Source organism: Mustela putorius, unplaced genomic scaffold, assembly GCF_011764305.1.
Source record: "Mustela putorius furo isolate JIRA1106 unplaced genomic scaffold, ASM1176430v1.1 tig00000992_pilon_pilon_pilon, whole genome shotgun sequence".
In the NCBI taxonomy this organism is placed as follows: Eukaryota; Metazoa; Chordata; class Mammalia; order Carnivora; family Mustelidae; genus Mustela; species Mustela putorius.
The window spans coordinates 3026661-3042457 of record NW_025421526.1 but is presented as its reverse complement, the minus strand read 5'-3'; the positions used below and the strand labels follow the sequence as shown (position 1 = coordinate 3042457).

General features: G+C 45.2%; 1 protein-coding gene across 4 annotated transcripts in view; it reads right to left on the bottom strand.

Moving 5' to 3' along the window:
- The window catches only part of CUNH2orf88 (chromosome unknown C2orf88 homolog), a 74711-nt gene that overhangs the window by 31732 nt on the left and 27182 nt on the right, over positions 1-15797 (bottom strand). For 2 of the 4 annotated variants that reach the window (XM_004763384.3, XM_045086486.1), the window contains one exon: positions 13202-13253. The exons of 1 other annotated variant lie outside the window; for it this stretch is intronic. The gene's annotated coding sequence lies outside the window, so the exon portion shown is untranslated. Of the gene's footprint in view, positions 1-8447; positions 8855-13201; positions 13254-15797 lie in introns of those variants that run through there. One more of the 4 variants, XM_004763386.3, reaches the window with a different exon arrangement.

Sequence of the window (15797 nt, the reverse complement as noted above, 5' to 3'; positions counted from 1 at the left end):
CTAATCATAAAGAGAATAATCCAACATGAAGATGTAACAACTGTAAGTATCTATGCATCCAACACTGGAGCACCCAAATATATAAAGCAGCTATTACCAAACATAAAGTAATCAACAACAGAATAGTAACAGAATAATCATAGGGGATTTTAACATCCCACTTAAATCAATGGATCAGTCATCCAAGCAGAAAATCAACAGAGAAACAGTGACTTTGAATGACACATTGGACCAGATGAATCTGACAGATTCAGAACATTCCATCCTAAAACAGAATACATATTCTTATCAAATGTACGTGGAACATTCTCCAAAATAAGTGATACATTAGGCCAAAAAACATGTCTTAACAAATTCAAAAGGATCAAAGTCATACCCATGCATCTTTTCTGACCACAATGCTATGAAATTAGAAATCAACCACAAGAAAAAATCTGGAAAGAGCACAAGTAAATGGAAGTTAGATAACATGCTACTGAACAATTAATAAGTCAACCAAGGGGCGCCTGGGTGGCTCAGTGGGTTAAAGCCTCTGCCTTCGGCTCAGGTCATGATCCCAGGGTCCTGGGATCGAGCCCCACATTGGGCTCTCTGCTCAGCAGGGAGCCTACTTCCTCCTCTCTCTCTCTGCTTGTTTCTCTGCCTACTTGTGATCTCTGCCTGTCAAATAAATAAATAAAATCTTTAAAAAAAAAAAAAAGGTCAGCCAAGAAATCAAAGAGAAAATTAAAAAAATACATGGAGACAAGTGAGAATGAAAATACAACAGTCCAAAATCTTCGAGATACAGAACAAGCTGTTCTAAGAGGTAAGTTTATAGCAAAACTGGCTTACCCCAAGAAGTAAGAGAAATGAGCAATGGGCCTTTACACCTTAAGGAGCTAGGAAAAAAAACAAACAAAACCCAAAACCAGTAGAAGGAAGGAAATCATAAAGATTAGAACAGAAATAAATGAAATAGAAACTAAAAACCAAACCAAACCAAAACAAAACAAAAAAAACCCAATAGAACAGATCAATGAAACCCAGAGCTGTTTCTTCAAAAGGAACAATAGAATTGATAAACCTTCAGCAAACTCACAAAATAGAGAATGAGAGAGGACTCAAACAAAGTCAGAAATGAAAGAGGAATTGCAGGGGTGGTTGAATAGTCACAAGTCAATCAACATCAATAAGAGAAAGAGTAAAACCATATGATTATTTCAATAGATACAGAAAAAGCATTTGACAAAGGACAACATCCATTCATGATAAAAACTTAGTAAGTTTAGAGACAACAAAGCTCAACATATTAAAGAACATATATGAAAACCCACAGCTACCATTATACTCAATGGTGAAAAACTGAGAACTTTTACTCTAAGGTCAGGAACAAGACAAGGATGTCCACTCACCACTTCCTAGCCACAGCAATCAGAGAAGAGAAAGAATTAAAAGGTATCTAAATTGGTAAGGATGAAGTAAACTTTATTTGCAGTTGACATGATAGTGTACAAAACAAACAAACAAACAAACAAACCCTAAAATGGGCACCTGTGTGTCTCAGTTGGTTAAGCATCTGCCTCCAGATCAGGTCATGATCTCAGGGTCCTAGGGTCGAACCCCATATCAGGATCCCTGATCAGCAGGGAGTCTGCTTCTCCCTCTTCCTCTGGTCCTCCCACAGCTTGTGTACTCTCTCTCTCTCTCTCTCACTCTCTCTCAAATAAATAACTAAATAAATAAAATTAAGAAAAAAAACTCTAAAGTCTCCACCAAAAAACTGTTAGAACTGAAAAATGAATTCAGTGGGGTTGCAGGAAACAGAATCAACATACAAAGAAATCCACTGCATTTCTATACACTAATAATGAAGTAGTAGCAGTAAGAGAAATTAAGAAAACAATCCCATTTAACATTCCATCAAAAATAATAAAATACCGAGGAATAAACTTAACCAAAGAGGTAAAGACCTGTACTCTGAAAACTATAAAACACTAGTGAAAGAAATTGAAGATGATACAAAGGGAAAGACATTTCATGCTCATGGACTAGAAGAACAAATAAAGTAAAAATGTCTATACTACCCACACAACAATCTACAGATTTGATGTAATTCTCATCAAAATACCAACAGCATTTTTCACAGAACCAGAATAATCCTAAAATTTCTATGGAATCACAAAAGGCTCCAAATAAGAACAGCAATATTGAAAATGAAGAACAAAACTGGAGGTATCACAATCCCAGATTTCAAGGTATACTACCAAAGCTGTAGTAATCAAAACAGGACTGTTTGGGCACAAAAACAGACACATAGATCACAGAACAGAATAGAAAACCCAGAAATAAACCCAGAAGTAAGGTCAATTAACCTTTGACAAAGGAGGCAAGAATATCCAAAGAGAAAAAGACAGTCTCCTCAAAGATGGGTACTGGGAACACTGGACAAGTACATGCGAAAAAATGAAATTGGACCACTTTCTTATACCACACACAAAAATAAACTCAAAACAGATTAAGGACCTAAATATGAGACCTGAAACCATAAAAATCTTAGAAAAGAGCACAGGCAGTAATTTGTAACTTGTCTGACATTGGCCATAACAACATCACTAATCATCAGGTAAGTACAAATCAAAACTACAATGAGCCACTACTTTACTCCTGTTAGAATGGTTAAAATTAAAAACACAAGAAACAACAAGTGTTGGCTAGGATATGGGGTAAAAGGACGCCCTGGGCACTGCTGGTGGGAATGCAAACAGTTTAGCCACTGTGGAGGCTCCTCAGTGTGCAGTTTCCTCAAAAAATTAAAAACATATGATCCAGTAATCTCACTACTGGCATTAACCCAAAGAATATGAAAACACTAATTTATAAAGATATATGCATTCCCATGTCCATTGCAACATTATTTATAATTAGCTAAATTGTGGAATCAACCTAAGTGTCCTTCAGTGGATGATGGACAAAGGAGATGTGTGTATATATGGACAAGGGAGTGTTATCCCTCCATAAAAGGAATGGAATCTCACCATTTGGGTGTTACCATCCAACACAGATGGATGTAGAAAGTCTAATGCTGAGATAAAGCATTTAGAGAGTGGCAAATAACAGATGATTTCACATATATATATAGTATTTAAGAAACAAAACAAAGAAAAAAAGAGACAAAAAGTCAGACTTTTAAATTACAGAGAATTAATGGTTATGAGAGGTGAGGTAGGAGGGATGGGTGAAATAGGTAATGGTGTTAAGAGCACATAGATCATGATGAGCTCCAAGTAACACATAACCACTGGTAAGGAAAAACAAAACATTACAGAAATGCAGCAGCTGTTCTGCTGTTGTTACTGTAAGATCATTACTGAATTGATAATTAGGTAAGAAGAAGGAAGACAAAACTGAAAAGGAAGGAGAAGCTGGCATTTCAGCTGAGTGTCTTAGATAACCCATGCTCCCATGTTCTGAACGGCTTCCCCAATCCCAGTCATAAAAGTCTAACCCACAAGAAACACATGAGATTCCCCCAACCTCAAAATCTTGCACAAAAGTTGAAGCCATATTCTGCAAAACAATCCTGAAAATGTAAATCCTCGTGTAATTCTATTACAATATGAATGCATCTCTTCCCACTGGGACGGATGGTACACTTGTCTCTCTCTCTCTCACATGCCCATGAGTTCATGGATGTAGAGACTCTGCCTTACTCAAGCCTGAACTTTAATAAGTGGTTTCTAATTGAAGTTGATCTCACACACCTAAATCTTGGTCATTTTAATGAATCAAATTATCTTAACTGACATTTTTCTGAATCATTAATTTTTTTTTTTTAACCTCAAATGCCATTATGGAATTTGAAAGTCGGAGTTTGAGTTAGAGATGTCAACGATAATAAGGGCTGTTTTAAGCCAAAGGCAATTAGATCTTTGTACCCCTTTTGTGAAAAAGCAGTTCCCTTTGTAAAGCTGTCTCTACCTCCTTTACTGGGAGAAGAACCACTCCAGATACAATTCTTATCACCTGAGATCTTTCATTTGCTTAGCAAACCTTATGAAACAGTCCTTATTTATGATATATTTCCATATATACAGTCACTTTCCATAACTTACCTCCAACCCAGGAGTCCCAAACCCCTTTTTCCTTTGTCTAGCCTCTTTCCCACAATTTATCACCCTTTCTTAAGATGATAGATAAGTCTCCCATTCTGTTCCCCTGAAGCACACTTCTCTGTGATGCCCATGGATACATGGGCCATTGTTGTCATTTTTTTCTGCCTGTTAATCTATCATCATTTTGATTTGCAGACCCAGCCAAAAGGGTAGAGGAAGAGCTTTTCGCATCCCCTACAGATTCAAGATTAGTCTTTCTATTACATAGTGAAACCAAATACTTAGAGCAACTAGGAGGCATAAATAATAAATTGTCTATTAAGTGCTATGCACTGAATTAAATTCCAGACAGTAGTATACGTACTTCTGAATACTGAAAAGAACACTTATTCTTATGGGGAGACATGGGAAAACACAGTGTTCAATCCATTCAGACTCTAGGTCAAAAGATCATGAGTTCAGAAAGTTTTGCTCCTTAAAGTTTTATCATTCTTTCTGGATTCATATACCACATTCCTAAGGAGTCATTTATAGAGTTCCTGTTTTCTGTAGCGGATGGTGCACTATTTCAGGGTGTGGTTGGGGGGTTGCGGATGAGGTGGAGATAGAGCTGCATCTAATTTAAACATTTTTAGAGCCCTCTTTTTACCTAATGGATTTCATTTCTCACTAACCCCAGGAAATTTCCTCTCCATTAAGTTATTCTTCTTTCATGCACACACCCATGCTCATTTTCTTCCCCTGGCTTCCCTTGCGTTGAAACACACCACTTCTCCCTTATCTGCACCCAGCATTCCTTCCCTCTTCCCTGCTTAAATTAAATCTCTACTATCTCCACGTCTAGAGAAGTCCCATCTCCTTTGTGCAGACTTCTGGAACTCCTCCAACCCTTACTCAGAATTCTCTTTTCTAACTGATGTCCACTTTATTGGTTTAATTTTTAAGTGCTATCTCCTCAAATGAAATTAAATATTCCTCAAAGTAGTAGTCATTTCTCCTTTTGTTAATTTGCACAGAATAGTTCTTATATCAAGGCCCTTAATAAATGCTAATTAAATCTTGGCTATTTGTTAAATAGCCATGTGCGTCAATGTGTATTAGATGTTGGGAATAAAACTGTGAACTATAAGAGTTCTATTTCTTTCAGGACACTTAAAAGCAAAGTTCACAAACTCAAGGTAGTGTTGGGCTGGAGTCTTGCTTGGCCAGCACTGTGTTTAAACTGTTCTGAATGAGAGTAGTTCTAAGCCGGTATTCGCTCCCCGGTTCACAAGGCTCTGTCACTCCCTTGTGTCTAGCACCTAGCCAGCTTTCCTAATGCATGTCACCGTAAGCCCTTGTGAAACATCTGAAGGGGAGAGAACCCATGACCCAAATTAGCCACTTTGCAGGTAGATTATTTTGAGCTGAAGGCAATTAAGACCTAGCAGATTCAAGAAAAACTCTGAACTCTCCTTTAACTACTCAAAAGAATTGAGATAGGGAGGCTGGTTTAGAAAGAGGCTGTCACCAGAAATAAATGTTATGTGAATGACCTATCTATATGGCAGATAAACACCTAATCCGCAAATATCTGCTCTTCTGATCATCCTGTCAGTTACCCTCCTCTCCTTTGACCTCAGGTCACTATCTCATTCCCTGGCTCGGGATGGCACAGAAGCCTCAACTGCCCAACTGATGACTGGGTCTCATACTCGTATAGGGCTCCTGTATGGGTCAAATGAAGCTTGTTTTTTCCCTGTTAATCTGTTCTATATCAATTTATCAGCCAAAGAACCTATAAGGTCAGAGAAAAAAAAATTTCCTAGCACATCCTTAATTTCACAACTTTTCATTTATAAGCAATAAATTAAGTCGCAAAGAACAGGCTCCTCCTATCTCAGACACTGACTCGAGTCATTTACGACTCCCCCAACTATCAACATCATAATTTCGGAATGACTGGTTATGTTTCCCACCATGAACTGCTACCTGCTGCTCCTAAATACATGTACTATGCAAAACAGGATCCAGTTAAAAGAAAATTCCCGAATCCAAGGGCAGATGGTATATTAATTAGAAAACAACAACAACAACAACAGAACTTCTCAGCAACTGTTTCGCTTTCTTAAAAGCAAATGATTTTATGCAGCAAAGGACAGAGAAACCTCATTAAGAGAGAACCAAGGTACAAGCAGAAAAGGTCACTTTATAAGAATTTATGTCTTCAAATTCTAGTGACTTACATTCCATGGAGAGCCTGCAGATGGAAACACAGAAATATTTTGATAACCTTTGGAAAACATGAAGAAGGGACATCTCACAAAACTAGAGACTCAAACACTTTTTTCCCCCAGTTTTTTTTCCAAAATCTAAAACAGAAGGAAATTAGAATCCCTAGGTATTACAGACCAGTTAGTTTAATACTGATTTCTGGCAACATTCAAGGTTTAATCAGTAAACAGGGACTATTTAGATGGAAAAGACCAGGGATTTCTAGAAACTAGAAGTTCAGTAAGAATTAGTCATTTTTAAACTAACACCATTTACTTCTGTGATAGATTCAGGATACTCAAGATGTTTATTTTTAGCAAAACATTTGATTGAAATTTTCCTCATGTCATCTTTATGAAGAAACCGACCTACAGGTTAGAAGAGTTTGGTTACTAGGGAGGACGTGCTAATGGAGTTCAGCTGACCACTGTCTGGTCTCAGCAATATCTCCCAAAGGCCAACTATGTCCCCAACCAGGACTGCACCTGGTACTTTCAGTACATTACTTTCAATTCTAACAAGCACCCTGAAAAGCAAATGTTACTAGCCTGATTCCATTGATATGGAAAATAAGTTTCTCAAGGTCACAAAACTAGTTAAGTATCACAGGCCAAGCTCTAAAGCCTGCCTCCAGAAGTTCAGGACCATTTTCCACTGTGCCACACAGGCTTCCACCGGAGTCTCCATGGCAAAAGGAACTGTTTCATGTATTATTAATGACTTGAATGTCTGGAGAACAAACCCACCAAATGTGCAGGTGACATACAACTGGAAGGAACAATTAATATGATGAATGCCACTGTCAGGACTGAAACATATCTAGCAAGCTGGAAATTGGAGAGAGGCTTAAAGTAACAGAAGAGAAAAAAATGTTCACGAAATTTTTAAGGATATAGTTAAAAAGTTAGTAAAGCCTACCTTGATAGCAATGTGTGTGGGCCGGGGGTGGGGGGAGAGGCTGGTGGTTGGTGAGAATTTTAGTCAACCATGGGGTATTTACTCCATAAGACATCAAGCATTATGGGACCCCTGGGTGGCTCAGTTGGTTAAGCAGCTGCCTTCAGCTCAGGTCATGATCCCAGCGTCCTGGGATTGAGTCCCACATTGGGCTCCTTGCTTGGCAGGGAGCCTGCTTCTCCCTCTGCCTCTGCCTGCCTCTCTGCCTGTGCTCGCTCTCGCTCCTCTCTGACAAATAAATAAATAAAATCTTTTTTTAAAAAAGAAGACAATTAAGCGTTAGATGGTTTAGTTTGAAGATGGAAAGTCATTGCACTCTGCACTGTTCAGGTTAGATTAGATTATGGAATTCAATTTGGGGCTAAGGATTTTCAGCACAGAGAAGGGTCTTAAGGAAGGAAGGAAATATAAAAGCAATGATTAGTGATAACTAATACTTACTGGCTTCTAGGTACTCTACTAAGTAGTGTGTGTATATTATCTCTTTCAATTCTCACAATAATTCCACGGGTAGCTAGAGCCTCTGATCATTCCCATTTTATAGACAAGGAAGCTGAAGCTCAGGGCTCTGAAAGGCTATCAGGTAAGGGGGACAAAAGTCTTTACTCTGTACTACTTTAGACTTTTCATTTCTTAGCTATTTCTTGGTCATAGACTCTTCGGATGGACGGAAGTTTTAGAGATCTTTCTGCTGAAAAATGTTCCATGTAATTCCACAAGCTGGAGGACTACTGGCTAATGAGAAACAGGGCCAAGGAAGCCGCTGTCGTTTCAGCGCAAACAAAGCCTTCCTGAGGGTCACAGAAAGAAGGGGTACCGCAGAGGTGGTGAGCTCCCCGTCACTGCCCGCGCGATGAAAACGCGGCCTGTCGGGCATCATTGAAATGGGCGGGAGGCTGGTCTGGTTTTCACCTCCATCTTTCGCTACAAGACGGTGGGCCCGAGAGGTAATTCGGCGATTTCTGCTCAGTGGCAACACAAGAAGTTAAAACCTGCAGATACTGGTTTTCCAGCCCATTTTGCTGACATGTAGACGGGACACTTAAATAGTGTCGTTCTCCTGGCAGCCGGATCAGGGACGTGACCGCGACCTACCCCGGAGGAAAAGGGTCACATTCAACCGTGGATCGGGGCGCGACTTACATTCGTTCTCCGTCCCGGCGCGTCCTCGGTCCCAGCAGCAGACGCCACGCGCCGGACCCGCGAGCTGGAGTCCGGGACGGGCGCCTCCCCGGCTCGTCCCCGTGCGCAGTGTGGTCGCGCACGGGCCGGGGAGCGACAGGACCGCGGCACCAAGCCCCACCGTCCCGCTGCTCCGACCCTCAGCGGGCGGCCGGGGCACCTCCAGGTCCGCTCGGGTCCCCACGTGCCCCGCGAGTCGCCGCAGGCGCCCCCCGGCTTCCCCCCCTCCTCAGGGCCCGGCGCGAGCCCGCGCTCACCGTGGTCGCGGGGCGAAGGGACAGCGGGCGCCCGGGCCAGCGGCGGGTCCGGTACCGAAGCCTCCGTCCGGCCTCAGCGCGCGGCGAGGACGAACCCGCGGCCCCGGGGGCTGCCGTTCCCCGGGCTCGGGGCTGCCGGCCGGGGCTGCGCTCCTCCGGGAGGGCGGCCGGACGCTCTGTCCGCGGCGCCGGTCCCCGAGGCCGCCCGGAACGGCGAAGCGCACGGCCGCGCCCACACCGACGGCCCCCGCGCCGGCCGACCCCTCCCGTCACCCGCGCGGCGCACGGCCGGGGCAGCCGCGGGCCCGGGGAGCCATCGGCGCGGGGCGGGCTGCGGTCCGCGAAGCGCCGGCGCCGCCTCCCCGCCCGCGCGCGGCTCCCTGGAGCAGCGGCGCTCGGAGGACGGGGTGTCCTTCGGCCCGGCTCCGCGCCCCGGGCCCCTCCTCCCGCCGCCGCCGCCGCCGCCGCGCCCGCCGCGCGCTCCTCGCGGGTTCGCGCCCCGCACCAGCCGCCGGGCCCGCGGGTGGCGGACGACGGGCGCTCGGCTCCCGGGCGCGTCCTCCGCGGGCGGCGGTCAGGTGGGCGGGCTCCGGGCGGGGGCTCCGGGCGGGGGCGGGGGCGGGGGCGGGGGTGGGCCCACCCGCGCCCGCGCTCCCACCCCCGCCTGCGGCTTCCTGCCCCGCGGGAAACCAGACCCCAAAGTTCCCGGAACGCGGGAGCGCGGAGCCCCCCACCCCGGCCCGCGTCTGAGCCCGCGGAGCTGCGGGCTGCGCGGGGCTCGGCCCGGGTGACCCGAGGGGCTGCCCTGAGGCCTGGGCGCGGGCCGGGCCGAGCTGGCTGCGGGGACGGTGCGGGCGCCGGGGGCTGTGCGCTCCCCGCGGCCTTCCCGGTGACGGCCCCAACCCGCGGGGCCCGGAGCCCTCACTGCTCGCAGGGGCGCCGGGGCTCGGCGCTGCCCCTGCTCGCCCGGGACGGTGCGGAGCCTGGTTCAAGAGCCCGCGGCTGCTCGCGCTCCGCTCCGGAGACACTCAGAACCGGGTTCGGGTTCGCTCCTCAGAACACAGCACCTCGGCGCAAACCCGTCTCCCGCTCCTCCGACCGCGGACGTCCCCCGCCACGGGCCAGGGCCGGCGGTGTCCTCCCGCACTGGCCCGCGGGCCGGCCGGCTCCGAGCGGCGGTAGCAGGGACCGCGGCTCCCGTGCGTTGCACGGCGCGCTGCTCGGCGGGGTCTGCGCCCGGGGACACCCTGGGGGCCTCTCGGACCCCGCGGCTGCACGACGGCGAGAACGAGCCGAACCGCCCCACGATCCGGACACCAGCCGACCGCCGGCTCTCGCGACGCACACGAGCATCCCTGCGCCCCCAGACCCCGGAGCCCTTGACGGCAAAGATCGGACAAGGTGTACGCAGCACCTGCCGGATTTCAGACGAGCCGCGCCTTATTTATTGCTTAATTAACTACGGTGACTGCGCTGTACAATACGGGAGCCCCCGAATGTGACTTTCCGTCGTGAGAACGTGACTAGTGGAACTGGAGCGGGTGGGAACACACCCACACGGATCCGGCGGGCAAGCGTCCCATTTTAATATAAGGAAACTGATGGCACGAATACCAGCAAATCCTTAGTTCTACATATTCCGGGCGTATCATGCTGACTAATTAGGGTCAAAAGCAAGGAGCCACCTTTAGGCGGGCTTCTCACGACGGCATCTCGTCGCTTGCTCTCCTGCTTTCCCAGCACTAAGCCGTTCCCAGCCTCGTGCTGGAATGATCCATGAGGCCTCTGGGGTCCCTGCCCGGAGAGCAGTGTCAGCCCTTGCTGTGCTCCAGGCGAGAAAAGAGAAATTCAGAAATTTCTTCCTTCCCAGTGTTTTCCTTCCCAGTTACAGGGAAGAGGCAGGCATGGAAAGGGCCCTGGATCCCACTGGAAGAGAATGACGCACCCAGGAGTCCTTTCTTTCACTTGGTTCGGAGACTCACGGGATCGTCCTTGCCAAGGGTCAGCTGTCCCCTGCCCCCTTGGCTTCAAGAATGAATGAGCCCACGCGGGAGCGGCTGTGCTGGGCCTCCGGGCCCCAGGTGGGTGGCAGCTGTCACGCTGGCTGTGGCTCCCTCAGAGCCAGGCAGGCTCCCCTCCCTCGTTGTGGGGCTAGCCCAGACGCAGAAAAACCCCGAAGCAGGGCTCTGCTGCTTCTCCGCGCGGCCTCCCCAGACGCCCCCCCCCCAGAACCCCAAGTCTGAGACAGCTGGCAGGCGGGGCGGCGGGCAGTGGGGCTTCCCTGGGGCTCCTGGGCAGCTGCCCCGCTCTGCCAGCAGGACCGGGCCTACTCCCGGCCAAGATGTCCAAGGTTGCAGGAGCAACTGCTTCTCCAAATGCTTTTGGGAAAGAACCTGCCTCCAACCTTAGAATGTCAAAAGATCAGTGAGGCCTTGCCTCTCCTCAGGACCGCAGGCCATGCTTTGGTCAAGACCCTGCCATTGTAAGAGCCAGAGGCAAGATGGCTCAGGGGACCTGTCGGCCCCCCCACCCCCACCCCAGCGTTTCTGCTCTCCTGTCATCATCTCCTCCTGGCTCCAACAAGATGGGCAGGCGGGAGCCCAGGCTCTTCAGGCGGCTGACAGACCAGACTGTAGGATTTTGAAAGTGTCGGAGAACAAAGTGAGAGAGAAGAGGAAGGACCCAAACACAGCCTGACTTGAATGTGGTAGGGTGAGGTAGGGGTAGGCTGAGGGCACCTGGGTGCAAGTGTTTAGTGGGTTTTCTTTTTGCCAGAAGGGCATGGAAAGTAAGATAGAAACAGTAATGACAGAATACTAGAATCTGAGCACACGCAATCTGAGCCCAGAACCCACAACCCACGTGGTTGACAGCAAAGAGCTACTGAGCTGGACTGAGGCCAGAGAGTAAACTTGAAATTAACAGAATTGAATCAAGGCACCCCTCCCCCCTTTTACCCTGGCAAAGAAATCCCATTTCCAACCCCAGTCCCTGTAAAACTTCCACTTCCACTCCGGACAGACAGGTCGGAGAGAGGTAGGCAGCTGCCTCCCTCCACTGGTTTCTCCACTTACACTCTGGAACGCCTCTGACTTCCATTTCTGCTTCAGGTGGACAGTCAGAGCGTAGGTCTCTGGGAGAAGCAAGAGAGGGCGAACTACTGAGGCAGAAGAAACCTAAAAGAGCTCTGACTGGTGAGATGGCCCCTGTCAGGAGGGATCTGGTCGCCAGGATTCACCTGCCACTGGGGCTCTTACTAGCCTACCAGACTCAAATGTCTTCACTTGTTTACTTACAATGAAGTGATGAGGACAGGATACAAAAATGGAACAGTAGGTGAATGTTCATATAGAGGCTAGAGTGTGCTTGTCCATTGAAGAGTTATGAAAGTCACAGAAGCCATATAGAAAGGGTAAAAAATGACTAAGGAGACAGAAAAAAAATTACCTTATTATATAGCATTATGGGATATATACTGAGAGAATAGCACTCAGATAGGACCTATGAGAAAACTCATTTTGATGTTTTGATTTTCATAATAATGCTAAGATAAAAATAATAATGCTTTTTAAAATGTTTATAAAAATAATAATTCTTCCCCCTCATTTCTCATCAATAGTCCTCTAGTCTAGGGGGAATAAAACCTTCTTAGTGGTTGCTGGCAACGTGGCTATTTCCCACATATATTTTTTCAGTGATTCAGGTTTTGTGAACTCTTTTTTATGTTTAGGGTAAAATGGTGTCTCTAAAACTTATCTTGTACATGCTAAGATATTTTAGATTTGGCTGAGAGACGAGATAACTACTCTGAGTAGGCGACAGACACATATTCATGTCAGACCCTAGACTAGGGTTTTAGGATGCAGATCTATTAAAAAAAAAAAAAAGGAAAAAAATCAGCAGCAGAAATGACATATTGATTCTTTAACTTTTTGTAGCCCAAGACACATCAGTACATTTCTTGATGAAGCACTAGCTAGCTGTAGATATGAAAGTGGTGTCATCTTGTGCTCCTAAAAGTTTTTCTGCGCCCTTGTAATCCTCCTGGTGGTTCCCGTGCCACAGCAGGCTTCAGAATCTCATTACAAACCTTAATCACACTGTTGTGAATGACCTATGCTTGTTTAGGATTTTCTCAGAACGAAAGAAAAAATTATAAGATTACCTGACCAGCCAAATAGGTGAAAATGTAAATTAAACCTCCTAGGAGAGTCTCTCTCTTTTTTTTTTTTTGACATTTTAATATGTATCAGAATATGTTTAAAAGTTCTTATACCCAAAATAAAATTTCAAAGCTGCATTTTAGGCTATTCAAGTCTTATTCATTATGTCACCGGAATGAGAAATGATTTATATTATCTTCCTCATATGAAAGGCAAGAATCCAATCACCTCTCAGACCTCCTCTTTTCCTGAAGAAAAATGTTTCACTTTTTCTCACAGGATTTCTTTTACTCACATTTCTCAGGCTTCTCTAGACCCACTCTTGTTCTCCAGCTGTAATTAAATGTCTGTCAATGCAAACAAGGGAAAGTTCCAAATAAGAGTTTAACTAGTGCAGAGCATTAGATAGAGTATTATGGAACAGTATTTCCCAACCGTGTATTCTATAGTCCAGTTTTGTTCATTAACAGCTAGATAGACTGTCACCTGTGCCATCGACCTATTCTCAATGGTCTCATTTTTCCTTTAAGTTCTACATTCTCAGTTTTGGTACTGTGGGGAAAAAAGAAGAAAGAAGAAGGTGGAGAAGAAGGAGGAAGAGGAAGAAGAAGGAGGAGGAAGAGGAGGAAGAAGAGGAAGAAGAAGAAGAGGAAGAGGAGGAAGAAGAGGAAGAGGAAGAGGAGGAAGAAGAGGAAGAAGAAGAATCGAAACTTCCTTTACAATGGAGTTGGGAGGCCAGCAGGGGGAGCTCTCGGACCCCACCGCCGTTGTCCCTCGCGGAGCCAATAGGAAGAGAGGGGCCTCGCTTGGGAACACCGCCTACCCCAGCAGGAGGAAGACAGGCCTTTCTTCTCCCCTGGCAACGGCCCAGCCAATGAGAGACTTTGCTACTCAGCCAATGAACAGCCACTGTACTTGGGACTTGCAGTTTACTCTAATGGGCTTTTTTCCTATACCAGCCTTCCCAACTAGCCTCTTTCTTCTGTAAGGTTCTCCTTTGTTCTCTGGGCTTGTCTGTGGCTTTGCTGTAGCTGGCTTGTGCCCGTTGTAATTGTCTAGCTCTTCTTGAATAAACACATTTTTGCTAGTTAAAAACCGGCAGTTTTATTTTTAAGGTTAACAGTCTTTAAATTTGCTAATGTAAAATAAATAAGTAAATAAATTTGCTGATGTATATTTGTCAGTAAATGAGGCTCCTTGTACCTGTGGAGGATCGGTCTGAAGCTCTTTACACTAAATAAAATATATTTTGGAGTCTCTAAATTCCTATCAGCACTCTGTTTCTCTTGTATAAGTAGATTTAGCACTCCCCCTACTCCCCAACGGTAGAAATGTCTGGGAATAAATGAGCATCTTTTTTTTTTAAAAATTACTGTTGCCGTCTTTAATGGTTACGTATATTTCTTCTCTCCCCTATATTCTCCGCATCGTGAGGACAGGAACCACGTTCTTTATGTATTCTATTTGCTTATTTCTAGTGCCTGGCATATGGAAGGCAGTCAATGTTTGCTGAATTGAACATCCTCACTCTGCTGTGGTGCTTACTATGTTTTTGTCCCATTTGAAACAAAGAAAAACTATATTAACTTAGATCCATGAGTCTGAGCTTCTTTAAGTGGTCAACCTATGTTTATTTGGACAATCATTTCTGGCATTGAGATGTGGCAAACTTCTTTTGCATACAATGTGGGTATAAGACATTTAAAACCAGATAAATACTGCAATCATTGAGCAAAAATTTACTATTTCAAACATCATATTGTATTGTATGTTTTTTGCTTAGGGCATATGTGTCTTCCAACATGATTGATCCATTTTCTGAATAGCCTGTTTGTTAAAAATAATCTGTCCCAGTTTCATCAAAATAGCTCATCTTCCATCTTGGAATTCTGTATTTTCACATATCTATTAGTTTCTAATTTTTATTATTCCCATTTTAAGGTATATTTAGCAAATTCTTAGTTTTAATATAAAAGCTATTAAACCTTCAAATGCTTATTTAAGAAGTTAAGGGTATTAGAATAGATACTTGAGGGATATTCGCATGGACAAGGGACTTAATTTAGATTGTTCTGATGGGAAGTTCGGGAACCACCAAGAAGAAATCACAGGAGGCAGACCTGGCTTTAATTAAAAAAGGATTTCTATCGGTTAGAGTTTACAACAAGATGGAATGATTTGTGGGCTTCCTCTTAAACCAGAAATTAGACAACCTATCTGGGATGCTGTAATGAAGATTTTTAAAAAGAATAGCAAAATTCCATATCCTGTAAGATAAGTCCTCCAAAGCCAGGATTCTATAATTTAGGAGTTGTTTTGCAATTTGAAGACATGTGAGCTGGCCTTTGGAATGCACCCAGCACTAAGGCATTAACTTGACATCCTACTGTGTGTGCCCTCTACAAGGACAGAGACAGCTCTGGTATGGTTGTTGGCTAAGGACGCAGGTTATCATCTTGTAAAGATTTTCCTTAAAGAGCAAATGTACTACCAAATGTTGTATAAATTGGTACTCATGGAAGAATTCTAGCTAATTGGACATAAGCAACAGTCTATCCACATGGGGATATTTTAGGGCTTGTGAAGTTTCACTTAACGGATAACCTTGTCTGATGGAGTGGGGAGCTACTGAAACTTAGAGCTAATAATGGCAATTACTATTTACTGAGCACCTACTATGTGCTGGGAACCATAATAGCCTTCTCCATGCTATCTCATTTAATTCTTACACTAGCACCTTGAGGTATGTGTAATTTGTTTGAAATATGAAGAAATGGAAAAAATAAGGCAACATCTAATATGTGCTGGAACTTGAATTTGAACCCAGGCCTGAGTCTAAAGTCTTGATTGTCCACACCCACAATAGCCTATGAAGTCTGGCTGCGTTCCAG